The 24,185-nt window shown below is 44.2% G+C and overlaps 1 long non-coding RNA gene across 1 annotated transcript; it reads right to left on the bottom strand.

Moving 5' to 3' along the window:
- Positions 1-609: 609 nt before the first annotated feature.
- LOC120752372 (uncharacterized) lies at positions 610-24,180 on the bottom strand. The gene is made up of 3 exons (XR_005700689.2): positions 23,475-24,180; positions 3,774-3,898; positions 610-1,268 (listed from the first exon to the last, which is right to left on the bottom strand). It is a non-coding gene; the product is annotated as an uncharacterized LOC120752372 (long non-coding RNA).
- Positions 24,181-24,185: the final 5 nt, after the last annotated feature.

Below are 24,185 nucleotides of genomic sequence, written 5' to 3'. Positions count from 1 at the left end.
ATAAAAACAAAGCAAAACAAAAAAAACAAAAAACAACCAAATTCCTTTAAAAAGTTTGTGATTCACAGAAACAAGTTTCATTTAAATGCAGGTAAACTCTGAGGTGTTCAGTGAGCAAAAACCAGAAGAGCAGCACTAATGTCAAGGAAATGAGGCTGGTTCATGCCAGCTGAGACTCTGCCTGAAGGACTCTCACAAGGCAGGGCCAGGTCCTGCAGCATCCAGTTCCAAGAGCTGCTCAGGAAGGTACTGTCCCCACACAAACTTCTAGTAAAATGGATTGACACTCCACTGATTCATGCAATATCAGTTCCAAATTTAGCCATGGATGAGAACTGAAATAAAGAACATAAACCTTTATGGAGCAGGAAAATCTACCTTTCAAGTCGAAACAGACTTATGAAGAATTATTCCTGAGCTGAACTTACCACTCACTGGTAATTTTTCATCATCTCAAATCCCACATCAGAAGAATTTCAGACTGTGACAGACAGATATAGATACAGATATAGAAACAGATATAAATATAGATTAACACATTTAAAATTATCAGTCATTGTTATTCAGAAACTGTTATCACTGTCACGCACACGTGATATGGTTCTGAAGAACGGGGACATTATTTTATTGAGTTATAGATGGGGAAAAGGCATAAAGAATACAGGTAATGCACATATTTGAAATAGCAATATAAACATAAACAGAAAAAAAAGTTCAAGTCAAAGTCACATGAAAAATTAGACTAACCTTCAGATGCATTCTAGACTCGTATGTACAGCATTTTTATGCTAAAAGTAGAAATACAAACTCCAGAGATGCAGCATATCTCAAGATACAAAATAAATTAACAAAGATGAGTGCCAATAAAAGAAAGAGAACAAACACTTGAATCTCCTTCCAGAATGATGAGAAAGTTTGATATGTAAGAACCAAGGGAGAAGATACCCAATCTATGACAAGAACTCAATTTATTTCCAAACAAAAGCTCAAATAATAAAATCTTGTGCCTGGGAATGACTCCCAAAGCATTTAAACTTTTCTCATTCTTGTTGTGGAGCTGAGCAATTCCTCTCTGAGAAGAACCTCGGAGCAGACCAGTGTTTCAGCAATCCCAGTGAAGAAATCCAGTCCTGGGGATGACAGGGACATCACAGTTATTAATCCAGAACGAAGGTTTTCAGCAGCTTTCAACCCAAGATGGCTTGAGAACAAGGAATAGGCTGGTTTGGTTCCAGACTCTGCAGCACTGTCTTCCCAATGGACAATGTCTGCAGGAGGAAGGCAATCAGGAGAGAGTCATGCAAAAAGCTGCAGTAATTAAGGAGGAAAAACCATTAGGCTCCACACTGGGCACAAAATTATGGCTTAGGACAAAGTGGAAAGTGTCCTTTCCCATGGCAGGGGGTTGGAACTAGAGGATCTTTAAGGCCCTTTCAAACCCAGGCCATTCTAAGATTCTCCGATTCTCTACAAGATTCACCATTATTTCACTTTCCTTTCAAGAGTGTTACAATTAATTGAGTGACACTGAGCACCATCAGCAGTTTTCCTGCTGGAATTTTCTCCCTCATCAATTTGTTTGCATAACCAAATAACCTAGAGAAAAAAACAGCCCCATTTCCACTCCCACAATCCTTGCAAATCAGATTTTTATGGTAGATTTTTCCTCTCCAGAAAAATAGGTCAGTTCCCCTGCAGTAATGCACACAGTCCGAGGCCCACGTTTCTGCCTGGAATGGGCACACATGGAATGCAAGTGCCCCTTGGAGTTGGGCATCTGCACATACCACCCTCTACTTCAACTGGTCAAGGGACTATTTGCAGATTTCCCCTGCCCTCAGAGCTGAAGTGAGGCCTAAGTACTTAAGCCTTTTTCTACTTCCAATCTCCCTCTCTGAAAATATGGACCATAAATATCCTCTCCCAGGAGATTAGTCCTGGAACCTTACTGGGCTTAAAGTTACGTTCAAACAATGTCCTAATAAAAATAAATAGTAAATAAAGTGTGTTCCAAGGACATCAAATCATGATTACAATGACTTCCATTTTTGTAGAACTTCCAAAATAACTCTTTCTTTCTTTACGCATTGGAAAATAAAAAAGACTTGGTATATGGGAATAAGTCAAATTGATGGAAATACAAGAGTAAAAAATAACAGGAGATTGCTTAAGAAGAGTATTTTAAACAGAAAAGTTATTCCCAAGTAGCTTCCCAGGCAGCTTCTCTAAGACAAAATAGAGAAGAAAGAAGAAAAAAAAGGGATTTTCCAGCTTATTGGGATTTAAAAAGTTGGTTTCAATAGTGTCTGAAAGGGAGCAAGGAGTACTCTGACCATGACTGCACACCTGAACCACATGATTTTACACACAGACACACCCCCCTTGAATCCATCACAACTGAACTGTGCCTTCTTTCAGCAGGTGTGCAAATCCTCCACTTCACAAAGCAGCCCAGAAAGGGCAAAGAGGAGGGAGAGCCCTACAGATGTTGGACATCCACCCTGTGAGTCCTGCAGCGTGGGGACCATACAGCCACCTCCCTGCCTGTCTCAGAAGGCTGTCCCCCAGTTTTGGTAAAGTTTTGAAGTCTTGAAGATGAACTTAAGCCCAAAGGTGATTTACATGAAAGAAAAAGAAAAAAAAAAAAAAAGAAAAACAAAACAAAACAAAAAACACACACACACAAAAAAAAAAAAAAAAAAACACACAAAAAAACAACAACACCCCAATAACAAAAAAAAAGAACAAAAGTGAAATCCTTTGGCAAGGTTTTGAACTGAATCTGTGTGAAACGAAATAAACAGTTCTCCCCACTCCAAAATACCAAAGGCAGTTTCTGTCAGAAGAGCTCCCCATGTGATAATCTGCAGTGAAGCCTTAGTGCCAGAGCCGGCATCCTTTGAAGTTAAAGGAAAAGCTCCTGCTGTCTTTATGGTGCCCAGATTCCTGACTGGATTGAAAAATACCAGAGTAAGAGGCTTCCTAAGCTCCCAAGAGCTCTCTGAAGACCACTGCCCAGTAATTAGAGGAGATGTCAAGGGGACTGGGTTAGAAACCTCACACTGGCTGAGCTGGAAATGCTCCCTAGAAGAGATCCTGATTTTGTTGTGAGTGATCTCAGAATGAAGCTCAGCAAATCTGATGGCAGATTTGAGAAAAAAAAGAGAGATTCACATCTCAAAATAAAATACTTGGCTTTTATTTTCATTTTATTGTACCAATTCCACTTTTCCTACATTTTTTATCTCTAATGATTTATGTTAGCTAGAATTAAACTTGAATTTTATGTGGGTTTTTCATAGTATTTTCATACTCTTCTCCTTTCTTTTCTCCTTTTGAAGGAAGAATGAGAGAGAGGGGAAAAAAAAAAGATGGTTGGAAAATGAAAGGGACTTTACTCATTTGAATTTTGAATAAATGATTTTTTTTCCAGCTGATGCCAAATTAACCGAAATCGACATTTTCATGTAGAACACGAAAAATATGAATGTAGCACTTTGGCGCTCTTTGATTGCGTATTTTCTACAGCGGGGGTTTCTTGATTAAGAATTTTCGGCCAACTTAAAGGCAGGAACATTAGGAGTCCCCTGCAATCTGGCACCCTGAGCCATAATCTTAGCGAGTAGCACGGAGGGATCTGTTTTGAGCAGCAGAGCATCCACGCTACGCAGAGTGGTGCCTGTAATACAAGCGAGGATAACACAGGGCAAGAGATTAATACTCTGCATCGCACTGGGCTCTGTTATTTTTATCCTGCTGTTTCCTTCACTCACCATCTCATGACTCACACCCTCCCCACACTGGAATTTCTGCCTGGGTCTCGCGGCTCACTGGTGTGTCAGGGAAGACGTGGAGAGCCGCCTGGAGAACGCCGCTCCTGCTGGAGCTCCAGGTCGCTCTGGAAAACACAGAGAGGCAACAGAATTTACTGGTTTGTCACATACCTGCTCCGGCTGTTGCAGCCTCCTCAGCAAACTGCCTGCAGCACTTGTGAGGGCTGCAGTTCTTCCTTGTTTTTCCAGCCTTAGTGACGTGTCTGGATGCAAGTCCCAGCTCCAGATAATCTCATGGAAAGCTGGCACTGCACCAGCCTTTAGTGAAAGCACAGGGCCCAGCCTGTGAGGTGAGAAAGGGCTCTTGAGAGACAGGTGAACGTCGTTCAAGATGAGTGAAAGAGCTGCTCCGTACACATTTCTTGATTATCACCTCAAGGATAAGGTCCTCGATGCCACACTAGGCAGATCATCCAGGGTTGATGTTTCCTAAGGCCAAACCACAGTTCCCTGGTGTGGGATGGGAATGCCCAGTCACAGGAGGAATTAGATGCTGAAATCCTTGCTAATTGCACATATAGCTACTGTGATCCAAAATGCAGAACATCTAAACCCCAGTACAATCAGCTGCTGTAGAATCCTGAAGAATCCAGTGGATTCAGTTCCCCAAGTGCCTGGACTCTGTCTGCTCTTTAAATCCAGAAGTAACATGGAGTTTCTTAGTTAGGAACCTCAATTCTACCTCCTCCCAGAAATGAGACTGATCAGGGAAAGCATAATTATTTTCTCTTACCTCCTCATTGAGTGGTAACAGCCCCTGCTCAAGAATCACAATTCCCTCCTTTCCCTGTATCTGAACTTCCATCTCCATCTTCCTAACCAAGCAAAGAGCACAGAAAGTGCTCTTTATACGAACAAGCTCTTTATATGAACAAGCAAATATTCTCTAGGATAGAGGGAGTACTTTTAGCAGCAACTGTACACCATATTCCCCTGCAAAAAATATATTCATACCTGAAAATAACAGATAAATCTTACTCTAGATGCTTCCTCCTCTTTTGCCCTGCCACTTTCAGAAATGAACTTCATTGAAAGGTGTCAAAGAACCCTTGTCCACGGTATATTTGCATCTTGCCAAAAAAAAAGGCATTTATCTGGGGAAAGGGGAATAAAATCCTAACTCAGGTGTGAGAATTCCACTGAGTAGCAAGATTCCCCTCACTCAGGTACTGAAGCAATGGGCTCTCCAGGACCTTAGAGTGTATCTAGCTAAAGTAATCCCCTTTTTTTGCTGAGAAGGTAGGTAGGAGTCAGTTTGGTTCTAGAGTCAGTTTAGCAGATGGATGACTTGCAATCCATTGTGTCATTCCAGCATCCATGGGAAACCTTAGCAAAGGATATCAAATAGCCCTTTCTCACAAGCTTTTAGGTCCTCTGCCCTCCTGCTTTTTCTTTTTGCTCCCATCTGGCTCTTCAGGTAACACTGGAAAACATAAAGCATGTTTTATTTCTGGGGATGTTTTGTTCTCCAGATTTATCCTTCCTACTCTGTCACATCCACTCAAGTCCTTCACATGGAATGCTGACGATGACTCAGAACAGTCAATGAGCCTTTTGTTGGTGAAACAGCCTCATCCAGCAGAGGCTTTGTTGCTCAGAACCCAAACACCAGCTCAAGCCAAGTCACACGCTCTGCCCTCTCCTCCTGTCCCTCCCCAACACAACTGGCTGCCTGGAGGGGGGCAGATGTGCGTGATGGAGCAGGAGGGCTGACGGCTTGCACATCCACACCACATCCAAATGTCAGGTCTCCCCCGCATCCAAAGGGCAGAAGCTTCCCTCAGTCCACCCTCAGTCTAGAAATGTGACCTCAACACAAGAGTCATGCCCTTCCTCTCAGACAATTCCTCCAGCTGGAGGATGACCAGTCCGAGAGCCCCAGGGGAGGCTGAGGAGGATGTGATTGCTGACCTGAAATTAAGCCTGTGCACACTGCAGGAGGGGCTTCCACTAAAATCTCTTCCACTGGAGTCAGCACCTCAGCACAACAAATGCTGCTGCAGTTTGAAAGATGATTACCGAAAAAAAAATTAAAAAAAAAAAAGCTAAAGGGAATTGGAACAGCCAGAGAAAATCTTGTTAATGCAGCAGTGTCCTGCTGTGAGCTTTCTGTTTAACAGAGAGGCTCCTCAGTACCACTGAGTTAAACAAGTTTTTGCTGTCAAACACCTGTCAGCAGTCCTTTAGAGTAAGGTTTGTCCTGAGCTGCAATCTCCTGTTCTGAACCTGTCTCTGTCTGCAGCTGTTCTAAGCGGACTCTATGAATCAAGAGGAACCCTTTCCAGACCTTACTTCTCAGCTCTGTCTTATCACCTGAGGTGCACAAAAAAGTCAGGAAAGGACATAAAAATATCTCAAAGAGGGTGTCAAGAGGATGGTGCCAGGCTCTCTTCAGTGCTGATCAGTGACAGGACGAGGAGCACCGCCCATAAACTAAACACAAGAAGTTCCACCTCAGCATGAGGAAAACCTTCTTTCCACTGAGGGTGGCAGAGGACTGGAACAGCTGCCCAGGGAGGGCCTGGCGTTCCCTCTCTGGAGACATTCTGAGCCTACCTGGATGTGTTCCTGTGTCACCAGCTCTGGGTGACCCTGCCTGGGCAGGGAGGTTGGACTGGATGAGCTCCAGAGGTCCCTTCCAACCTTTCACAGAGGATTCTGTGAAAGCAACCACTCAGAACAGTCAGGAAATAACTTGCAAAGTGCAGCTTTCCATTCACATGGAGGTGGTCTCTGCGCTTCCTCCCACTCTTCTCCAAACACAAGGAAAGGAGGATGCCGGGACATTTTTGTCAACTGGAACATGGGATAGAGCAAAGTGAGGGAGTTCCTCCATGAACTACCTTTTTCTGGTGGATGTTAGGCGCTCGGAAGATGTGTTTTTCATGGAAACATTCCTGATTCAATCCAGAGTTCTCTGGCTAAGTTTTCCTCAGTCATATGGGAGATGAGCTCTTTGCCACCTCTCACAGACAGTAACTTGCAGTTCCTAAAAGCTGGAGCAGGGTGATTCAATTTAAACAAGATATCTAATATTCCAGAAAAAATAAACTAGTGTGATTTTCTTCTAGTGATTCAGAAGGAGTTGCCATCCAGAGGGTAAACTAAATACTAAAATGTATATAATCACTATAATTTCCAGAGAACAATGATCAAAATTGCCTCACATCTGTACATCTGCATTCCTGGAACTCAATCTTCATGGCAAATGGATGCCTACCATTGGATAAAAATGTCATCTGGCACTGAAACAAGAAGGATGATAGGTCCTTGCTCAGAGCATCACTGAAAAGCACTTAAAATTATTGATGTAAGATTAAAGCCTTAGAAATAAGACCACATCATTAAAGAGCAGGAATTTTGCCTTGAACGCAAAGTGCCACCGGTTTCAAGACAAGTTTATAGTTCTGTATTTGGAACAAGAATTAATGGGAAAGGAATCTGAAAAAGCCAAACATCTCTACTCGATATCTTGTCATGAGAAGTGTATGAGATATTTCTCCATCTCACAAAGAGTTTGTCTCCTAAGAGGAAAGGTCCACAGTTTGCTTTTTTAAGAAACTACAAGTTTTGTACTTTCTAGTATTAACTGATTTGTGCAAATTTTATACTTATCCTGTCCATGAATTAACGAGTTGCCAATCTTGCTGTATTTTAAGTCAGATCAGCACCAGATGGAGAGCAGACTTGCTTAATAAGGGGTTTTTATCAAAGGAGTAATTAAGCAAATGTACATCTGAAATCCAGTGTCAATACTGCCAAGTCTAACAAACTTTCCTAAGGAACTAGCTGATTCTGTGGTGGCTGGATTCAGTTTTAAGTTCTTGGCAGAGATCAGTATCCTCTATTTGAACCGTGCTGTCAAAAATGTCTAAACTGAGCCCTGAGCTCAGTTCTGACCCCTGTGAGTCAGTGGCACCACACCAAGTGTCTTCCACTGTATCAGGACTGTGACTTACTGTCTTTAAATCAGACACTGGCAATTACCTAAAGTGCACCCTTTGGCTGCCATGGCAAGGCCTAGATTAACTCTTTCACCTCCAGCTTAATTAGGCCAGCCTTGGTACTCTCAGCAGTATTAGAGCAATCTGTCTGTGGCATTGCCTTTCCTCTGTTCCTGCTCCTACACAGGCTCTGTGAGCACAGACTTTTTCTCTGTGAACTAGGAATGCAGACCAGGAGCACCTCCCCATCAGAAAAAACACAGGCTCTACTGAAACAACAGCAACTCCCCTCATAAAATGCAGCATCAGGTCAGGTTTGCCTATGACAAAGGCAAATTTAGGCTGGCACAAGGCAGTGTTGAGTCTGGCAGTGTGTGACTTCCACAGGTGCTGCTAGAGCTTGTGGGAGGTGTTGCTGTGACTCATGGAGGCTGGCAGAACTAACAGGGCAGCTTGGTGAGACAGTCCTGATAATGACTCTGGTGGTTGAACGAGGAACCAGGACATTCACAAACTGAAAAAGAACAAAAGATGTTTCAGCAGAGGGCATGGGAGCAGCCACAGCTTCTCTGGGCAGCCTGTGCCAGGGCCTCACCACTCCCACAGGGAAGAATTTCTTCCCTACATCCAATTTAAACCTGCTCTCTGTCAGTGTGAAGCCATTACCCCTTGTCCTGTCACAATATTTGTAAAAATTCCCCTCTATCTTTGTCCCTTCAGGTCCTGGAAGGGATTTGTTCCTGTGAAGGCTGCACTTGCTTAAAGAAGGGCTGAACGTCCCCTCTCAGTGAGTGACACACCTGATGTAATGATGGAAGAAGACCAGGCAAGGCTCCCTGGTGCTTGTGTTCCACTGAATATTTAAATTTTCTTTGGAAAGATAGAAATGAGACAGAATAGCCTGCAAATGCTCAATTCATTTACAGCAGCTGGGACAAAAGGAATTCTTCAGAGAAAGAGGAAAAAGCTGGGTGAACACACAGCAAAATGGTCAGTAAAACCTGCAGCTGCATAACGTGTAAGAAAAACCCCTCACGTGTATCACAGAGATCTGAACTTTTGTCTGTGTTTTGAAAAACATGTCCTGGGTATTTACAGTGATGATGGTTAAAAAAGAAGCCAGCCCAAATTTAAATCTGAATCAGCCTGACACTTAACCAGCAGTGAACATTCATAAGACCTGGCTGCCACCCCTTAGAATTTGGAGTCAGTGCTCTAAATTCTACCTGTGAGAGACCACCAGTGAGGAGTTTCACTACCTGCAAAGTGAAGGCTTGAGTTCACTACACAGGGTGCGGTCACAGCTGTAACAGTGACAGGGTGCATGAGAAAAACGGCTTGAAAGTGAAAATATCATCTTTACAGAAATACGTGGGACGGCCCATTTTAGGATCCACCTTTAGGTGCTGGGAGCGTAAAACTGAATAAGAAGCCTTACAGGAGATGTGTGGATGATCCACTGCAGAAAATATAAGAGTGGGAAAAAGAGTTACTTTTTAACAAAAGATGTAATGAGGCTGTGGAACTCAGCGACTCGGGTAATCAGAGAAGCCAAAAATTTAATTAGATTCCAAAGGGCCAGGACACTGAAGGGAATATCCAAGTTATGAACTACAGAAAGTAAACACATGTAATAGATTGCTATTTCAGCTATTTTAGTAAATACTAATCTGGCATCCCGTGATGTTATACAAGGTCTTTACACATGAGTTTGGCACTTGGAATTGCCCAGGTGAGTTTTCTTAAGGAAAAAGTCGCATTTGCCTAGAATTGTTCCCATCTTCTCCAGCTCCATTTTCCCCAGCTTAAGCATTATGGACTGACAGTGATACCCAGCCTTATTTAAGAGACCACAGAAACAGATTGATTCATGGTTTAGGCTCCAAGCTGACAGTGAGGAATAACTGCCTCATCCTGATCCTTTTTCCAAAGTGATTTTTGCCACAAGTTCAAAACAGGGCTCAGACCAACCCCTGCTCCATCCAACTAGCAGCTGGAAAGTTTACCAAAACCAGCAGCAGTGCTATTTCGTCCTCTCTCTGTCTGCTGAAGCCAGTTGCAAAACATCCATTCACTTCTACAGCAGAACAGATCTTCAGAGTCCAAACACAATTTGAATCAGGTAAAGGTGGGGTGAGTATCTCTCTAGTCCGAATTCCAGACCCAGAATCACAGAATGGTTTGGATTGGGAGGAACCTTAAAGCCCATCTCATTCCAGCCCCCTGCCATGGCCAGGGGCACCTTCCACTACCCCAGGTTGCTCCCAGCCCCATCCAACCTGGCTTTGGAACACGGCCAGGGATGGGGCAGCCACAGCTGCTCTGGAGAACCTGTGCCAGGGCCTCAGCACCTCACAGGGAACAATTTCTTCCCAATATCCAATCTAACCCTGCTCTCTGTCAGTGTGAAGCCATTGCCCCTTGTCCTGTCACTCCAGGCCCTTGTCAAGAGTCTCTCTCCATCTTTCCTGTGGGCTCCCTTCAGGCACTGCAAGGCCACAATGAGGGCACCCCAAAGCCTTCTCCTCTCCAGGCTGAACAACCCCAATTCCCTCAGTCTCTTTAGTATGGATATTTATCATCCCCATCCTGGATTGATCCCAGGGGTTAGTGCACAGCAGCTAAGAATGGTAAAGACTTTTTCATCCCTTATAGGATTAAGTTACTCTTCATTCAATGCCTATGAAACTTGATAACAGCTATGACATAACTGGTATTGAGGAGCATGGGTCACCCTCAATGCCACCTCTACTTCACCATGGGTGATACCGATGGCCCCCAACACCCACAGGTGATGAAAGGAATGCAGCACATCAAAAAAATGTTGCTCAGCACCTTGCTGAAGTGTTCCCTTTGTGGACAGTAAATTATGGAGATGGAATCTCTGTTTGCAATGACTTCAGTGTCCTCCCTGACTTCTGAGATGACTTTTAAAAATGGGGACTGTCTACCTAGGAAAAAGCCTTGTTTGTCCTGGTTAGTCCCTGCACAACCATTCTAATAATATAATAATTCTAATAAAATAATAAATATTAAATTTGTTTTAGTATTCCAAAGTGGACTAAGTTAAGTCCACTAAGTTAAGTCAGCCCTACCCTTATCCCAGATGTGATTATCCACAAAGCAGTGTGCAACATTTTGAGTCATTGTAATTAAGAACTATTGTTTTCCAATTCCCATTCAGATTACACTTCCCAAGTGTTCCCATGTAGGTGAAGCCTTACACATTTAGGAAAAAAACACTCCAATCTCTGGTCACTCTCTAGAGAAGAAAAATTTCTGTAAATTCTTGCCTGTAAAATCTGAAGTGTCACAGTAATCTCCCTTTTACATGCCTTGCATCTTCCCCAAACAAATGTAGAAAGGGCAAAATAGATCAAAATTCTTCAACAGGAACTACAAGATGACTTTCACAATGCACATGTGTTGTGGCAAAGCCCCAGATACACTTCTGTTCTCAAACACCTTTTGATTTATCATCTAGGGTATAACGAAAGGTAAGACTCAGTTATTGCAGATTTTGCATTTTCTTTTTTCTATTTTCCTTTTTTTTTTTTTTCTTTTTTCCCCTGGAAAATATGCTTTTGTAAAATATTTCTTGCTTTTAGCCTGTGTGCTTATAGCATTATTTTGAAAAGCCACTGGGCAGATGGTCCCCAAATGTGAGTTAATAACTTGTAGGTAGCTTTTGGGGAAGCTTTTTGAAATCCCTTCATGCAAAATGATTTCACAAACTGCCTGCATGCCATTCTTTGGCTGTTTGAACAGACTATTTCAAAACGGTCAAGAGAAAAAATGGCACATTATCTTCCATTTGTTTTGCAGCAGGCTGCTACGCTTATTTTACCATGGTAAAAGAACATAAATGGAAAATAAAGCAGACACACAGCTTGCACTGAAGATTTTTCTAGACCTGGAAGGCTTCAAGGTGAGGATATTTGGGCCTCTGCCTCTCTTCTGCAGCAGCTCATACCTTTCAAAATCAGCTTGCTCTTTGAGAGTAGCACAGGCTGAGTGTTCAACAATCATGAGTCAGACTTCACAGCATCACAAGATTAATGTAAAAATCGGATTTCAAACAGGAGGTTCCGCCTGTTCAGCACAGGTTTGGTAGAGATCCCGTGTGCTTTGCATGGTATAAAGTTAAAAGTGTTAAAAGTCTCTGGCCTGGTGTGCATTTCATCACTGGTTTTGAACAGATCTCACCAGAAATCCACTACTGACAAAATTCTGCAGCCTTTCTTAACAACGGCAGCACATCAAATGCCTTCTGATCCTCACCCAGATTTGCCTCTCTGTGAACCAATCAAGCAGGACTGCCCTCTCTCCAAGGTGATTCACAGCTTTAGAAAACAGAACAAAAACATAGAGTATTTTCAGTTGGAAAGGCCTGTCTGAGTATTCCTCTCCTAGTGCATATTGTGCCCAGCATTCCTCTGTTCCAGGTGCAGAATCCAGCATTTGTTGTTAAATTTCACCCCATGGCTCACAGCTCCATGCTCCAACCTCTCAAGTCCTCCTGGCCCTGCAGAAAGTCAACAGCACCTCCCAGTTTGGTGCCACCAGCAAATTTTCATGATGTGTTCGACTCCTGCATCCAGGTCATTGATAAATAATTGAACAGAACTGGCCCTAGACTTGAAGAAACAAGGCCCAAGGTATAAAAACCCATCAGCTCAGAGCTGATACTCACACCAGTTGATATTTTTTTCAAGCCAATACTTACAACGCTTATTTTTTTTCCTCAAGCACAGCAAACTCTCTCACCATAAGGTACCAGGAAATGACACTTCCTTCAGGGGCCAAAGTTTTGAGGACAAAGGACAGCTCTGAGATGCACTTTCCTTTCAGAAATCACACACTGCTAATAGATATGCACCTATATTTTCTTGTTAAAACACCATTGCTGCTTCACTGCTCACAGAGAGCCAACACATGAGGACTACGAGCCACATTTTATATGGCATCACTGGAAGGGTCTCATCCAGAGAATCCATGATGAGTACAGCCTAAGAATGTACACAAAGATCCATTCTTCTTGTAAACTCTTCCCTGGTAAAGCCTTCCCTCTCTTCCTCCTGCCCCTTCAAGCTCAACACTGCAGTGCAGCAGAAAAGGATATGAGCTTTAAGCTCCAGGTTTTCTTTCCTCCACCTTTAAAGGAAGGAGAAAGAGAGGAAGGGAGGAAGGGAGGGAGGGAGGGAGGGAGGGAGGGAGGGAGGGAGGAAGGAAGGAAGGAAGGAAGGAAGGAAGGAAGGAAGGAAGGAAGGAAGGAAGGAAGGAAGGAAGGAAGGAAGGAAGGAAGGAAGGAAGGAAGGAAGGAAGGAAGGAAGGAAGGAAGGAAGGAAGGAAGGAAGGAAGGAAGGAAGGAAGGAAGGAAGGAAGGAAGGAAGGAAGGAAGGAAGGAAGGAAGGAAGGAAGGAAGGAAGGAAGGAAGGAAGGAAGGAAGGAAGGAAGGAAGGAAGGAAGGAAGGAAGGAAGGAAGGAAGGAAGGAAGGAAGGAAGGAAGGAAGGAAGGAAGGAAGGAAGGAAGGAAGGAAGGAAGGAAGGAAGGAAGGAAGGAAGGAAGGAAGGAAGGAAGGAAGGAAGGAAGGAAGGAAGGAACTCAAGATACACGGCACTGTTTGCCTTATTTCTAAGCACAATTCTGCTTCTTGCTGTTACCCTGTAAATCCCATCTAATTAGCACTTGCAGCACTTCAGAGAAATCTGTGGACATACCAGTCTCCCCTCCTGTGTTGATAGAGCAACAGTTTAGGATGGGTAATGCCACAGCTTTTGCCTAAGAAAAGCAGCTTTAATTCCAGTCTTTCTAGTCCCCCAAGCAGCCTGCTACCTTTCCAAAAGCTGTAAAAAGAAGTTATCTTCTTCAAGGTCAGTGTCCTTTTGCCAAAGCTGGTTGGAAATGGCTAATGAGTTCAAAGGCTTCTGATGAACAGAAGAGTGACTAAAAACCCACTAAACCCTTCTCCAGACAGAACCAAACTCAGTCCATCGCTGTCTGCAGAGCTGATATAAACCCATTTCTGCAGTGCTCCACAAAGCCTGTTGTCCTGTGTGAAAACAGCTGCACCTAAACTTCCTGCTGAGGCCACCACTAAGCCACAGTGTTCCTGCGTGGGGAATCATCCCCAGCATGAGCCAACCCTGGGAGCAGTGCCGGGGCCAGAACAGGTACCCCATGGCACGAGTTGGCATCTTCAGCAACCCCACTGAGGCTGCATTCAACTCCTGCATCCAGCTGCTTGATAAATATGTAGAGGATGATGGTTCACCAAGGAGCACCAGGCACAGCCCCATCTGCTCAGCCTGGAGTGTGGAAATCAGCAGGGAGATGATGATGAGGCAGAGCCTGCAGGAGAGAGAGAGGGATGGGAGAAGGATGGTGCACACAAAAGTACCCTGCCACTGTCCTGGGATGGCTGATGTGCCCACCAAAGCTGGAGGAGAGCCATGCTGCCTCTCCGGAGCACCGAGCCAGGGGCAGCTCAGCGCATCCTGATGCTCCTGGGCAGCAGGGCAGGCTCGGCACGGAGCTCTGCCGGAGCTGCAGGGCTCCACCACTCCCTGAGCCCAGCCTGGTCCCAGCGGAGAGCTCCAGGCTCCCAGCGCGATCCAGAGCCAGCAGCTCAGCTGAAGCTGCAGCCTCCGAGCCCGTCCTGCACTGCCTTAACCCCAGTGCCACCCCTGCTCGCCCGGTGTGAGCCTACAACCTGCCAACAAGGCATTTGCTCTGACCAGGCAGCAAACACGAGCCCCTCCAAAGCCTGTAAAAATTGCTGACATGCACAGCACACTGAATCAGCTGCACTCGTCCTCCAAATTCCACCAGCTCGCCGGGATTTGGAAAGCTGCGGGTTTGGCTCGCTGCAAACCAGCTCAGCCCTAAGATGCCTTGTCCCAGTCATGTCAGCACCAAACTGGAAGGAACAGCCACAGGCCGGGCAGATTTGTCTGCACCACTTCACAGTTAAACCTTGGAAAATCCATTTTTTGCCAGGAACTTGTCCTGTGGCTGTACCTCCCTTTGGGAAAGATGCTAATTGGCTGTTTGTCATCGGATCAGAAAGGGGACTTGAACATTGCCCGGCTGAGTCACAGCCTGCTGAAATCCACTCCTGCCCTCTCTTTAAATTGAGAAGACATGTCTGGCACACACCTGAGCAAGACACTTTATGAGTAAGGCTTCTTTTCAGTACAGGTACCTGGCTCATGGTTCCTATCCAACAGAGACTAAAACTTCACAAAATCAGCCATTGGCAGCAGTCCCAGGATATTTTTCCATTTGCACATATTTCTAAAAATGTCAATGCCCGTCTAACCATTCTCATCTGGGGAGCCTGACATCAGATGTACATTAGCCCGGGGAAAAAAAAAAATAAAAAATACCCAAAATGCAAGCCCCTTCTAAAAAGGAAAACAAATTCCAAGTATGCTACACTGGCTCCTGCCTCCGGGCTGTCTGCTAACGAGAGGAGGAAATTATACAGCGCGATTTTACAGCGTGATTTTACAGCCATGACAATTCAATTAGATAATCAGACAAGGGAATGGGGATGGGTTTTACAGGGATGAGAAGGGGACGATATGTGATGTTCTGTTCAGGTCTGACAAACTTCGTGCTTGTTTGGGTTTGCTACCCAACAGCAGACAAAAAAAAAAAAAAAAATGTCCCAAGCAGGACCTTAAGAGCCACGTGGAGCCCTGGAATGAAATCCAGACAGCTAAACAACACTGCATCTGGCTGTGGGAGAGCTTCCCTAGGGAGAAAGCATTTTGGCTTGAGCATTTTGTTCCAGTCATCAGTCTCTGATTATTTTCTCTTCCAAATTCAGACCCTTCACACCCCTCCCCAGCATCACCTGCCTTGCCTGAGAGACAAGTGCAGCCAGGACGTGCCAGGTTGCCATTAGGCCACTCAGTCCAGGCAAGAAAATTATTGTTTCCACACCGTGCCCATAGCACATGCCATCAGCATTCCCTCACTTTAAAGAGAGACGTCCGTTTAATTTGGGCTGTCAGGAGTCAAGGAAAACAAAGGATGTGACTGCAGAGCTCAAGTCTATCTGAGCAGGATTCCTGGAATGGAATCCAGTTGATTTCAGTAGGACTAATCTGCAGCTACAGAGGGAACAGAGTTCAGAGCACGCTTCTGAGATTTTTAAAATATATATTTCCATGAATGCTGCAAAAATTACTTTACAACTGCTCTCTCTCTGGGAAATAATTAGAAAGCCCTCTCCTCCTTATACTGGGATGATGATTGCACCTGCTTACCTGTAGGATTTGTTTGGCACCTGAATTACACTTTTGCTTTCTTGCAAATCTTCATGTTTTCTACAGGTGCATTTTCACTATGTGTCTTGTCTCTAAATATTAACTCAAAATAAACAGAATTTTCAGCCTTACTTGCTCGTGAAGCAGACCTCAAGGAGTGATACCCTGACACAAAAAGTTCCATCACTTTTTCCCAGGTGGTGCACCTCAGCATTCCTACCTCCACATTCTGGTGGCCTTTTCTTTATGACACCCACACTAAAACGTGCTGAAGGAAAAATCCCGTCAACCTGTCCTTAGTTGTCCCTTTAGAGGGATTTACTTCTCACCCCCTTCTTGGGGTGGTTGACAGCATTAACATCTTAGACTATTGTAGTTCGAGCTATCAAGACCCATGGATTACAGAAACGATTTTAAGTGGAAGTTTAGTTCTAGACATGCACCCTTTCTTCTCCCTCTGACTGAATTTAACTCATGTTCCACTACCTGGGGACCACTGGCATGTAGGCTCACCTTGAAGCCACAGAAGAATTACAGTGCTGGTCCACTTTCTGCCTGTGCTGGGTGCTCCGTGGTTTCTTCAGCACTAGAATGCAGTGTGTCCTCTCCCCTTCCTTATTTTTTTTATTGCTTTGTTTTGTTTTGTTTTAATTTACAGTAATTTCCTGGTGCATCCTGCTGGACAGCAAGACCCGGGGATATGCTCGGCCACCAGGGCCTCAAATGGAATTCCAAGCAGAGTTAGAAGATGCAGAGACTGAAACACAAAGTACAGCCTACACTAGGGCCAGGCAAACAGGAAAATCAGCCAAAATCCAAAGCAATAGTATCCGCCTTCCACTGTCAGATCCACTTGTGCTCCTCTGTGTGCAGCTGGAAGAGTGCGTGATTTTTAGCTAGAGTTGCATATAGATGAGCGCAGGTGGAAGCAGAATTAGATGAGAACAGATTTTGGCAGGAATAACTGCTCTCAGTGAATAGAGACTGATTTTTGTTTAAGAATGTGCCAACAGGGAGAAATGTGTAAAGCTCTTAAGATACCCCAAAAATTGTGTGAGGGCAAGAGGCATCAAAGCAGGGCTGTTATCTCCACTTGCCACCTCAAGAGTTTGAGGGAATGTTCCCAGGCAATTAATCACAATCAACAACACCCAAAGGCTCTCGGTCACGCTGGTATGTCTGTACCCAAGCACTCTCTCCCGAAATACTTCCTAGGCACCATGTGGGAATGAGCAGAGGCCAGGAAGGGAGCCCAGTAGGCTGAGTGCCGAACACCTTGTTTCAGAGCTCAGAGCGAGCCTCTGGCAGCAGGAGCACAGCCTGTGTCCTGCCAGCTGGCCTCAGTGCCAGGGAATGGTCCTGGGCACATGGCATTTTCTAATATAGATGCAGTCAGGATGTCTATGAGAATTTGTATCTCCCCCTCAGTGAATATCCAGCTTCCTTTTTAAGAACAGAGCTACCCCGTTCTCCACTAGCAAGAAGCAGTGCAAACACTGTTTTGAAGTGCACAGTGTTTCCATGCCCTCCAGAGAGATTTCTCTCTCCTGCTCCAGAATTCTGCACTCCTCAGCCTCTGCTCCATTGTAAGTATGTATCCCTGACATGGAGATACTCTGGGAGACAAGTGGGAAAGGGGAATCTGACCAAAATTTTGTTGGTTACAGAAATTTGCTCCGCCTGCCTTAGATCCACACTTCGGCATATTTTTCTAAAGGTACCTGTATCCTTTCAAGGCGCTGAGCAGACTGTTAAAACATGATCCTGAGAGATGCTGTGCAGGTATTTTGCCCAGGGCTGAAATCCAGAGACGACTGTGGGAGCCACCATCCCTTTCTCAGTCAAATGCTCTGATATCTCAGCTGTGGATTCCTGCTCTTCCCTTTGTTTCCTCTTTGGCTACAGGAACACTGTCTCCTTCAAAGCACAGAGGCTAAGCTTAAGCTAGAGGGCATTCCTTCCCAGAACAAGCTTTGTCACCCTCCAGATTCCCTGCTTCTTTGCACCATTCTCTTGCTTAATAAACCACCATGTATTTTCACAAAAATTTTCCTTTAAACAGCCCCCTTGTGCAGCACTACCTTGAAAATTACTGTGTTTGCTGAACTGAGAAGCTCGTACAATTTGCTCTGCAAAATTCATGTTAAATGAATCGCATTCAATCACATCCCATTAGATTTTCAGATAATTTTAAACAAGACAAAAAAAAAAAATTATAAGGCTACATTGCTTAAATAATTTAAATAATTTTCCACCTTTCCAATCACAGGGATTTCTACCTACAATTAAGCAGCGAGGAGGGAGAGGTTTTAAATGTGTTGAACTAACTTGAGAGAACTAAGTATGGCATAATGTAACTAATCTCTACTAACTGAAGGGTGCAAAGCAAGCCTTGGTATGGATTTTGTGATATTTTCTGGGGGAAATACTATGTGCTAGGACACCACCACTGGAGTGAAATCATGCAAAGGAAAAAATTTTACCTGCTCCTTTTACACACCAGACACTTAGACCAATGTAGTCCATTTAAATCACATCTTTTCCTCCAGCATCTTCACGGAAACATCAACCCTGACATGAGTATTTATTATGCAACTGTATCGCCATGAGTAGAGCTGCAAGGTTTCACTGCACTCCTCACCCACAGGAGTGAGGAAACCACCATTCCTGGCCAGGGTTGGACATGGGATATGAGAGGAGAGACGTTATATTTCAACATTTATGTCCAAACTGGCTTTGTCAGAAAACTAGAGAAGGTGAGAGTAACCACTGTCTTGAGAGGGAAATTATTACCCATATCCACCCAAGGTGGCTTCTCCAGCAACATTCCTTCCAATGTCAATTTCAACACCACCAAAGCTGTTTTCCACAAAACTGCAAATGACAATCTCCATGGCACACCACAGCTGAAGCACAGAAATAAGATATATCTTTATTTTCTTCTCTTCTACCTGTCAATCAAGTGCTAAAACCTACTTAACGGATTTATTTGGAAACATCCCCCTGATGACTGTGAATTATTTATACAGAAGACAACTTGCAGATGACTTTTGGTAAATTCTAAATTCTATCTGGAAAATTATTAATTCTTCAGTAACCATAAAGACTGTGTGCTCAGTAAGCCCAAGCTCTAATGAAAAATTGTTGCCATCTAGGAAGGATATTCATTTTACTATTAGATCAGGTCATTTCTGGGGCATCCACAGCTTTTCTGGCAACCTGTGCCAGGGCCTCACCACTCTCACAGGGAAAAAATTCTGCCTAATATCCAATCTAAACCTACTTTCTGTCAGTTTGGAGCCTTCTTTTTCTTTAAACAAGTTGGTATTTCTCTTCAAAACTCCTAATTCCAATTAATTCCTTAGTCATATAATTATCAGCTTTTTTTTTTTTTTTTCATATTCCAATTAACATAAAAGCTATTATTTCGTATCATTTCAGTGGCTACTATAACCACATTTTTCACAATATTTCAACATAACAAATATTAGGTATGTTCTGGTCAATAGGCCCACAGAGTTACTGGAGAATTCCCGTGTTGATTCCTCCTATGAGCTGACACACTGACGTCAAGTGGCATGACCCATGTCCACTGAAGAGTATCAGCACCCTGAGGTCCCAGATTTAGGCCAGAGAAACAGCACTTAAACAAGCTGACCAGGAGAACTGGGGACCAGTTAATGCATTCAGAAAGAAAGTAAAAAAGAAAGAACAAAAAACCAACCAACCAACCAATCAACTAACCCAAAAAAACAAAACAAACAAAAAAACCCCCAAACCAACACACCCCAAAAAACTACAAACAAACCAACCAAAACCCAAACCTTTCAAAACTTACAAAAAGACTAAATGGCACAATCTAAAGAAGTATTTAGTGGTGCTGTATATAGCAAAAGTCACAGCAGAATGATGGAACAATGGAACAATCATGTTGGAACAATGATTTTAATCGGTCATAGGCTATATTATTATAAAGACCTTTTCTATTTCATTTTTTGGACATTTGTAGCTATGGAGTGAGGCTGGTGGTCACAAAGTGACATGGCTAAAGATGAACCAAAGCCAGGCAGATGCTGCCAGAGCTTCATCTCCTGGGTTCCTTGCCGCCCCTGTGTCCTGCAGGGGATCAAACTCGTTATTCCTGAGGCTTCCCCCACACCCTGCCTGCCACACAACATTTCCATCCCACCGCTGGCCTAGGGGCAAGGCCAAAGTCTCGATGAGGTGCTTAAAGCCCTCCTTCTGTTCTTCCATAAATATGGCAGCCACCACCCTGAGGCTCCTGCCAAATTCCACTCCTGCTCATGGCATCTCGCTAAATGGCTGGATCAGATGTCAGCGAGGAAGCTCGTCCTCCAGCATGGCTCAGTGGCACTGTCACATGCCACTGAACGCTCTCCTCGTTTGGCCTCAGCACCAGCTTCACTGGCACTGATCAGCAAGAAGAATTTCTTCACAGAGAAGGTTGTCAGGTATTGGAGTGAGCTGCCTGGGAGGTGGTGGAGTCACCGTCATCAAAGGTGTTCAAGAAACAATGGGACGTGGCACTCAGGGCTCTGGTTCAGTTCACAAAGTGGTCACAGGTTGGACTTACTGACCTTCAAGGTCTTTTCCAACCTCAGAGATTCTGTGATGGGTTTCAGAAGAGCCAGACTTTTGTGCACACACGCATCTCCCACTGAGAGTGCTCTGGCGTGTGCTTTGTCCCCTATGGGAGGGGAAGGGCAGTGCCTGGAGAATGGTGCTCGAGAGCCCTGCCAGCACCACCTCCACCACACCAGCAGTGTCTGCAGCTGGGGAGGCCAGGGAATGGCCAGCAGGAGGGCCACGTTCTCCTTACAGAGCCCAAACGAGACGAGCACACAGAAGAGGGATTTATTTGTGGTGTTCAGAGCAGCATTAAGTCCCCTCTGTGCGCAGTGACCCCACACCAGATGCACCAGGTGCACAGCTGCTGGCATCCAGTCCTTGCCTGCAGAGCCACACAGAGCCACGCAAGAGACCACGGGGGAATCTCTCTCACCCCTGAGATACACATTTTAGAGCTCCCAGTCCAGCCAGACCCATTCCTATTTGTGCCTCTCCCAGCCTTCACCCCCTTTGAAAGGCTTGGTCTTCCTTTCCACAGCCTTTTCTTTACCCTGCCTGCACACAGAGCATGGTACATTGTTCAAAGAGCTCCGGGAGATGAATGGTGTTACATAACTGCTTGTTACTGTTTTCTCGTTTTTTTAGGATGATGGAAAAATAAAAGGGAAATGTGGGCTCCCCTTGGGGCCAACCTAAACTTACATTACTGGTGACCCAAAGGGACACTCACTTCAGCACCCCCAAGAAAGCATTTTAGTGCACAGTGTCCCACGTTGAGAGGACAAGCCATTAATAGCTACAGCATGTGTGGGGCGAGGGAGCTTCTCTGTCGCAGCTCCTAGCCTAAAGAGTTTACAAAAAAAAAGTGTTGGTTTGTTGTTTGGCTGGGTTTGTTTGGTGTTTTTTATGTCAGCAATGATTTGCTGTTCTTTAAGCTCTGATATCTTGATGCTTTTGATATGGCAAAGAGGTCTGATTCAGCCTGCTGTTCATTCCAGGTCAGCTAACATAAAATGAAGAGTGGTTAGGAGGCATTTCCTTCTTGTGATGGGCCTGGAAGAGAAAACTCTTCCTGTCTCACATTTCCAGGAGCCTTCTTGGAGGAATTCAGTTCTCTTTTACTCTCACACTCTTCTGCATAGGCACATTACGTGACTGTACCAAGTACCCAGATATTTGCCCCAAAATCCAAGGGGAACCAATGGTTCCAAGGATTCAGCCCAGTTTATAACTCATATTTAAATAACCATCAGTGAAACAAAGAATACCCCAAGCTGGAAGAGACCCACAAGGAACATCCAAGTCTAACTCATGGTTTCAAACCTCGAAATCATAAAGATCAGTGCATCTAAAACACCTGCTGAAAACTGTGTTGGTTTAAGCATGTGTCCATACTAACTGCTCTGTTGAACTGGGCTCTGACCATGTTCCTGGTCACATCACTCAGTGTTTGGCAGCAGTACCTCTCATTAGAAAGCAAATTCTTGGTTGTCCTATAAGCCAATAGAAATTATGTATTTGTAAAGGTGTCAAAATTGAATTTTCCTGACTTGTGCTTAACAACTGGTTATAAACCCAAGCCAAGCAAATATTTTTAACCATACCTTGAGAATGATTTTTTTTCTTCCTAATGGAAAATTCTGTTGTTTTCTTATGGAAAAACACAGCATATTCAAACAGAAGGCTGAATTTAATTTCTTGTCAGATAAGTGAGCTCAGGCAGCTCCAGGAAGAGAAGGCAGCACTTGAACTTGTACTTCCAGGAGGAGAGAACCAGTTCAGTGAAAGCAACAAAAGGACACATGGTGGGAAGAAGTAAAAAAGGAGAGAGGAAGACCAGGCCTTCCCTTTGTGTCACCAAGATCAGCTTGACCCATGCCCCATAGCCCTGATCTGTTTTCACCTACATCAGCTTGCTGCAATTACTACAGAGATGTAATCCAGATCCCTAAAATCCTTACATGGGATTCCAAACAAGGGGCTGTGTGGACACAGTGCCCCTGCTCTGAGGAGCCGACAGCCCAATCCAACACAACACACAGTTGGAAGATCAAAGTCTGGTGGTCAGGAAGGTGGGGGTAGTAGTTTGGGAAAGTCCATCCCAAAACTTTACCCTGAAAGACTCACTGCACTTGTTAGGTGCTTATTCAGGCGAGTCAGACGGATGTGATCACCGAGAGCAAATCAAAGCACTTGTCTGAGCAAAAAGCCCTACCCTAAGTCCATCAGTGATGTAGATCTCAGAACATGCAGCGGAGTTACACCACTTCTTTGTTTCATCTGAGATTCAGCCTCACCAAAGAGCTGATTCTTCACTTCCCCCTGATGCAAAAACTCCCACCAAAGCAAACTGGAGATCTCCCCGAGTCTGGAGTGCAGCTGCACTGGGCACTTTTCCTGTCAGTCTTGTTTCAGACAGCTCCTCAGAACATTACAGCCTCATTCCCCATCTCCATAAACAAGTAAACCAACCAAGAAACCAACCATCTAAAATTCTAAAATTAATGTGAAAGATGCTGTTCTCCATTATGAGATTCAAATTTCTTCCCATTAGCCCTGGGTTTTGGGCTGAGCACCCTGTTCATGAAAAATATGACTTGCTTGGCCCTTATTTTACTGACTAGGAAGGAAGAAATCATCATGCATTTGGGCATAATTATTAAAGAGCACAGTCATGGACAGAAAAACAGCATTTGTGTCTGGGGGAGAGATCAGAGCACTGCTCTGCAAAGCTGATCTCAATTTATCTCAGGACATAGATGAGGTACTTGAATAAATTATAATCCCAACTGAGCACTTATTTATATTAGAAAATTTGTCAGAAACAAACCTTGAGCAACGTTGACAATCAAGCCTTCTTTTCTCTGCTACTTTTGCTGTGTCACAGGATGTGGGAAAGGCATGGAACATCCTTCAGCAATAAAACAGAAGCTGGAGGGGGAAACAGAGACATCTTTTCAAGAGGAGTGGTAAGAAATCTCTTTGAGCTAAAGGAGCAACTTTGCGTTGGTCTTCAGAGGAAGCTGTGATCTTGATGAAAGTAATGGGTCTCTCGTCTCTCAACAGCACCTCAACTGTAAAATCCACAGCGCTGAGAAGGTTTTGTTTGGAAATAAAAGAAACCAGGGTTGTGTTTTTATGAAAAGATGGTGCTTTCCATCGGTGTCAAAGAGAAAAGCCATGCCATGGTTGTTTAAGCAGCACAGGCATGCCATGTTCGACTCCTGAGTGCCATCCACTCCCGGTCTAAGATAACCAAAACCAGAGAACTGTGTACACAAATGGTGTGTGCATACATAAAGGTGACTGATACACATGCTCAAGGAATCTGGAGCATACGATGAAAACAGTTTTGCAGACATTGCACCCAATATTCTACTTTCTCATTGTGCCTATCCACTCCCTTGTGTTTTTGATCTGTTGTGCACTTGAAAATCTGTTCAGATCACTTTTGATCTGTCATACACTGGACTGAAGCCAGTAACAGCAGACAGTGTATTTTTTTTTCCTTTCCGTCTCAAAAATATAACAAAGGTATAAA

The sequence above is a fragment of the Hirundo rustica genome, chromosome 4 (genome assembly GCF_015227805.2).
Source record: "Hirundo rustica isolate bHirRus1 chromosome 4, bHirRus1.pri.v3, whole genome shotgun sequence".
Taxonomy (NCBI): domain Eukaryota; kingdom Metazoa; phylum Chordata; class Aves; order Passeriformes; family Hirundinidae; genus Hirundo; species Hirundo rustica.
Note: the sequence above shows the minus strand (reverse complement) of the source record. Positions and strands in the feature narration are given on the sequence as shown.